Below are 7,247 nucleotides of genomic sequence, written 5' to 3' on the forward strand. Positions count from 1 at the left end.
GGTAGCCAGTCCGCCCTTCGAGTCTGCACCGTCCTCTGAAAGAACACACTGCCTAAGCCCACTCCCTAACCCTATCCCTGTAATTCCTCCTAACCTGCTCATCTTTGCACACTAAGGGGCAATTTAGCATGGCAAATCCACCTAACCTGCACATATTTTACTGTGGGAGCACCCGGCAAAACTCCATGCAGACACTGGAGAATGACACTTAAGGTGGGAGTTGAACGCGGATCCTTGGTGCTGTGAGGCCACAGTGCTATCCACTGTGCCGCCCTCGTCGGTAATTGTTGGAGTAGAGGATAATGGTCAATAATGTACATCCAATTTAAACAATGCCATACCTGCAATAGCAGACCTCAAAGCCCCCCCCCTCCCCCCACCAACATCCCGACCACCCATTAATACCAAAGCATCCTTTTCAAGAAGAAAATGCGGTTTTTATCTATTTTTTTTTAGTAAAACCCAGGAGAAATATAAGCACTAAGTTAATGATGTGATCAGGCCCCAACAACACAATAGATTTCCATCTTTTCTCCCCACACTGAGTTCCAATTGAACTCTGACAACGTGCAACCACAGTATTCGGCCCGCTGCCTTTTGCCTCCCTGCCGTATCAGGCACGGCGGTGAGACTCTGAGATTCAAAACCTGATGGTCCCATTCAGATATTTCTCACATTGCGAGGGAACAATCTCCACACAGGACTCTGCTCCCCTCAATATTACCCTCCTTTTCGAACTACAGGTCCACAGAGACCATCCTTTCTACAGGGAACAAATGAATATGATGGACTGAAGACTGTTATTCTCCTAGTGGTTTCTCTTCATGTTGCAGTAATGTTGACCTTTAGCCATTTACATTAGGCAGGAACATTGAAATCAAATTCAAAACATCGCGCGGCTGTCGAGCCAGATCTGTCCTCACAGCAGCGGTTAGTTCAGTTCAATCGCAGACACACATCAATGAACGGGAGGACATTCGGCCCATTCTGCTTCTACCTGTTCATCGTCTCTGCCCTACCCCCACCCGTCCGAACCAAGACTATTCCTCTCTGATATGTTTGAAACAACATTCATTTACTTCATTACTTCATTACCAGCTCAATATGAACCACTTCCCTTCAATCCACCCATTTCCCGCAACTGTGAATAGTTGAAGCGACAACATTGAGTTTAATTCCTGTTTATTCCCTGTTCTGTTCATTGCTGACCGCTCTGATATCGTGCCTCGGAAAATTAACGTGCTATCAGCTGACTGGGATTATTGAGCGAATAAAGGATTTTGATTTTGCTGACTCTTTCAGGAATTAGACAATCGGCAGAAAGACAGAATTTAGCTTAACATTTAACCTAACTCTTCAGTGATACAATTTCAGACGCACCGCTCTGTTAAAATCAGCCATCAACATGTTGGTTGTTACTTTTTTTACCCCTCACTACTACAGCTGTTAGCTGGTAAGTTTAGAAACTGCAAAATCTCCTTCTTACAGGCAGTGTGCTCCGCATCAATAGTGTCTTCTCTATCTCCCATGTATTTTCTCACCTGATATTATTGAGTATATTTAAATGATGATAAAAGCTTAAAGTTCTGTATATATCAATTGCTGCAGATGATAGTGCTGCAGACTCACTCTCACAGGAGCCGGCTACAGCGAAGCATTTAGAGTGAGGTTCAATCACCATTAAATACAGCTATTTGAGCACTTACTGCTCATATTCCGTGCAACTGTATCGTCAGGACAAGGATAAAGTCCTCTGGATTTACATCAGCTCAGAGGGCATGGGGAGTCGGGTTTCTTCATCAATCGACGCTTCGAAAAGTGAGGGGAATTTCAGCATCCGGGAGCTGCAGCTGTCTGACAGCGCGATGTATTATTGCGGACTCAGAGGCACAGTGACAGCAACCAGAGGGAGCCTCGGACAAAAACACTGCCGCACTGTGACATGCTGCATAGAATAGCGAAATGTGTGGCAAGATATGTAGAGTGCCAGCTGTTGCCAAAATAAAGGTCTGGACAATGTGTGAACAACACAGCTCCCATCAAATCTGAACAGATGAATAATATTCCTGAGTTGATTCACTATTTAATGAGTAAATGAGGGGGGATATCTCGTGCGGCTTTGTTATTCAATCTGCACTTTTAATGCATATTGAAGAGGGGGTTTCTTGTATTTATCGCCCATCTACCTTCACCCTTTGTTACACCACTAACAGAGTGATAAGGAACAATCTACCCACTGTGTTAATGCGGCAGAATTCTGTTTAATACCGATTTCAGCCTATCAATTTATTCTGATTTATCTCAGGTAGTGAACTAAACGGATCATGATTATCTACATGAAACAACTTTCTTTCTTTATTTGAGAAGACGTGCCTCAGGTCAATTAGAGATAAAATTGTCCCTCATATCGGTCAGCACGGTAGCATAGTGGTTACCGCTGTTGCTTCACAGCGCCACGGTCCCAGGTTCGATTCCCGCTTGGGTCATTGTCTGTGCGGAGTCTGCACGTTCTCCCCGTGTCTGCGTGGGTTTCCGCCGGGTGCTTCAGGTTCCTCCCACAAGTCCCGAAAGATGTGCAGGTTAGGTGAACTGGACATTCTGAATTCTCCCTCTGTGTACCCGAACAGACGCCGGAATGTGGCGACAAGGGGCTTTTCACAGTAACTTCATTGTAGTGTTAATGTAAGCTAAAGTGTGACAATAATAACGATTATTATACAGGTCAAATTGTCTCAGTATTAGCGACGAAACTGTCCATCATATCATTCGTTCATGCTCAAACTGTCTCTCAGATCAATTGTGGATTAAACAGCCTCTTTGATAGAGATCAAACTGTCTCTCTTATTAATTAGAGATCAAACTGTCCTTCAGGTTAATTAGAGATCAAACTGTCTCTCATATCAATTAGAAATCAAACGGAAAAGACATCGAAACCAGCAAACCCAGCACTCTCATCTCTTCCTATCACATATTGCGCAGGAAATGTGATCAGATTCGCCCCAGCCAATGTGATCAGATTTTTTTTGTTCGATATTCTACGGGTATATGAGATACAAAACCTAATTGTAACCCCAAAATAGCAACAATACGAGTCCCTTTTCTCGCTGTGATCTGGGTGACAGTCATTGTCGGTAAGAAGTTGAACATTTAAAACATGATTATTATCGTGAAGAATAAATCCGAAACAAAAAATAGAGAATTCGTGTTAAAAATGTTTCTGACTTTGGCTAGAGCACCCGTGAGCTGTTGTGTTCAGTTCTGTGATTTTCACTACAAGAGTAATATGCAGACGCAAGACACAATGCAGAGAGATATTGCAATGATGATTCCAGGTTTGGCGGTTAACAACATACAAAGAGGGAGCCTGTCCTCCAGCCAAGATAAGTCAGAGGGTTAACGCGATAGTGAGGAAGGAGTTTGATGGGCTAGACATGGAGAAGATGTTTGCACTTGGCGAACATTCCAAAACTGTGGAATATAATTATAGGAGTCACAAAAAGAACGGGGAATGTAAGAGAAATGTCTTCACCCAGTAGAGGTTAGAATATGGAAATGTCCTTCACAATTAGTGACAAAGACGAATTGATGCATTTAAGGGGACAAGAAGGCAGGAGGGTTTGGAAGGATATGCTCGAGTGTGTTGAAGCTGGTTGCAGGATACTCGGAGGACGTGTGAGCATCTAGGTAGTGAGCCAGATGTTCTTTTCAAGGGTATAAATTCTATTTAATTTTAGAGAACACAGTCTGCGAGTTTTTACTGTCAGTTCAGTTGAAGATTTAATCGATGATTTATACTTTCTTTAACCATGTGTTCCAGGTCTGAGCGATGGGGATTCTGTGACTCAGCAGGAATCCTCACTCACACATTCAGAGAAAGAAAATGTCACTTGAACCTACACCTATACCGACGATGCATTTCACTTATTCCGGTACCGTCAGTACTCTGACAGACAACCTGGAGTTGCTGCCAGGAGGCACAAGAACGGCTGTAATCCACTGAAGGCAGAAATGATTTTTTGATACAGTCCAACAATCAGACAGGTCGTACGGATTGACCATCTCGGAGCTATCTGACTCCGCGGTCTCTTACTGTGCATTCAGAATCACAGTGATGGGAGTGAGTGAAAGTCTCGAACAAAAACTGCAGGTTTCGGGGTCACAGCTGCTGTATGCTGAAGGTTTTTTAAACAACAGGTCAGATACTGGCAACTGGATAGATTCTCATGAGCACAAACTACACCACAATCTATAGTAGCACCGCCTAAAATCGTTCGCATTGAATCCTGATTCAGTCTGCTTATTAAAGTAACTGTGAGAGGGAGGAACTTGCTCCTGTTTATTTGCAGTCTCCGAGAACTCGCCACTACAACTGCGAGTACAGGCACCCGTGGGTGGTCTGGAACTAGTTACACCCGTGTACCTCTGACGAGGAAAAACTCATGGAGTAGGAGCAAAGACCTTTTGCTTTGTGATATCAGTCTATAGTATAAACCGAATCCAACATGGTGAGGAAACGCCTACTAAATATAATAGGCCGATAAAATTCTTCTCAATGCTAAAGACACTTAGGAATATTAAAACTAAGAATGAACAGTCATATGAACAGTTATAAAGGGGGTATTTTCAGGACATGATTAGAAACCGATGAACAATAATTAGGCGTGTAGTAAACGGTGATGTAAGGTGTTGTATTTTTTTCGGGAGCGGAATGGTCACCGGATGGTCGGAAAAACGAATAAATTGAAAAATAACCAGAACATTCTCTTCACTACATGTTCTGAGCTTTGGATTTGGATTTGGTGTCACATGTGCCGAGGTAGAATGGAATGCATTGTTCTGAGTACAGTCCAGTCAGATCGTTTCATTCATGAAAAACAGGATATACGATAGATACACAATGTAAGATGTGGCGATGCCGGCGTTGGACTGGGGTGAGCACAGTACGAAGTCTTACAACACCAGGTTAAAGTCCAACAGGTTTGTTTCGATGTCACTAGCTTTCGGAGCGCTGCTCCTTCCTCGGGTGAATGAAGAGGTCTGTTCCAGAATTTGTCTATATATGTGTTTCTGGAACAGACCTCTTCATTCACCTGAGGAAGGAGCAGCGCTCCGAGCGCTAGTGACATCGAAACAAACCTGTTGGACTTTAACCTGGTGTTGTAAGACTTCGTACTGTAAGTATATAGGCACAGACATCGGGTGAGCATACGGAGTGTAGTATAATAATAATCTTTATTAGTGTCACAAGTAGGCTTACATTAACAGTGCAATGGAGTTACTGTGAAAATCCCAATGCCGCCACACAAGGTCAGTTCAGTCCATAAGAGGGTCATTCAGAAGTCTGGTAATAGCGGTGAAGAAACTGTTTTTGATCAGCTTTATATACCTGCTGCTGCGGCTGCAGTTACTGGTTGTGTTACTTCCTGTAACCGCTACATCACATCGTTAAGCATTATTTTCAACATTTGTTTTGCACCATCGTTCATTTACAAAATGGTATAAATGCTCCAAACACTTCTTTTCATTCTGTCTAGAATGTATTCAATGTGAATGGAATGGAACAGACCTTTCCCAATGCTGCACTATGGCTTTCGGCTTCATACTTATTTCAATATTTTTCAAATTAGAACAATCTGCAGGTTTATCTCCCAATATGTACCCAGTTCCATTCACCGTGTCACACTGCGGCAGTGTTTTTGTACGAGGCTCCCTCTGGTTTCTGTCACTGTGTCTCTCAGTCCGCAGCAATACACCGCGCTGTCAGACAGCCGCAGCTCCCGGATGGTGAAATTCCCCTCACTCCTCGAACTGTCCAAAAGGGCAGAAAATCGACTCCCCACACCCACTGCTCTGGAAACATCTCCGTAATTAGGAATGTAGATCAAGAATACGGGAGCTTCGTCCCGGTCCTGACGGTACAATTGCAAAGAATATGTACCAGCTGTGGTGGAATAGCTGAAATCAATAGTAATCGATTCTCCTTCAAACCTTGTCGCTCTAACCGGTTCCTGTGAAACGGAATCTGCACCGATAACACCTGCAAAAAATAGAAATCCGAGCTTAAACTTTGTATTACTTTGTTAGAAATCATGCAATCACGGAATTGCACATATTACAGTTAAGGATGGATCACAATGTAAGTATCGCGAGCTGTCTGGAAATTGTGCCCCTTGGGAACTTACCAGTTAAGTGAGTTGCACCTGTAATGAAAATGTAAAAGGTAATACACAACATGTTCACAGAGATGGTAGTGGATTTGAACTCAGTGAGTTACAGCTGAATTGTTGCAGTCCAGAGTTCAGAAGTTGTCGAGTAATATCCGGCCTCACTACCGATTGGTTCATTCCTGACAGAGCCAGCAGGCGACACCCAATCAGCTCAAAGCTCCTTTGTCCTACATTTCATCCAATTAGATCGCTTCCTTTGTTACGTCAGAGCTAGGAGCACAGAACCACTTGCACCTGTTTTCAGTACAATGAACTGGACACAAGAACATCAGAGGAAAAGGAGCAGGAGCTGCAGTGGACAATTTGCCCCTTCACTTGGGGGTGCTCTGCAATTGTACAAGAACATAGTTGTTCGACCTGAAATCTACTTTCCTGCACCACCCTCATATCCCTTATTTCCCCGAATATGGCCAAATCCAACATATGTCTCGAAACAACTAAACGACGAACAACCGTCGCTCTCTATAACACAGAGAGGGCATGAAAGCGAATGTTGGTCCTGTTACTGAGCGTATCTTTGAGGCAGGGCACAGATGGATGCTATTTAGTGTTGTGATGACGGTGGCATTTGGAGAGCTGCTCGCAAAACACAGAAACTACTATAAAAATGGATTTAGCAGATAATGATACACGTTCAGCACTGCAAAAGAAATAATTAGGGCTAGCTGCTCTTTATAATATTGCTTTGTTTACATTAATAGTTCACAATTAATAGTTCTGATTCAGTGAGCCGAGGTGACAGTGCTTTACCGGTTTTTGAACGGGTTGAGAGTCCCTCTGTAGCAGTGTGGGGCTCAGCGCACAGAGATACACGGCAGAGTCAGAGACACGGACCCCGGTGACATTTAAAGGAACTGTTTGATTATCCTGGTCCAAATCAGCAGAAAATCGGTCAGGGAAATCTGAAGACCTTTCTCCCTTCCCCGTACTATATTTCTTCAGTAGATATCTCGGAGCATCCCCTGGATACTGGATGTACCAGAAGAGATTCTGGTCAGTATATTTTGTTTTGTAACTGCA

Source organism: Scyliorhinus torazame, chromosome 5, assembly GCF_047496885.1.
Source record: "Scyliorhinus torazame isolate Kashiwa2021f chromosome 5, sScyTor2.1, whole genome shotgun sequence".
Taxonomy (NCBI): Eukaryota; Metazoa; Chordata; class Chondrichthyes; order Carcharhiniformes; family Scyliorhinidae; genus Scyliorhinus; species Scyliorhinus torazame.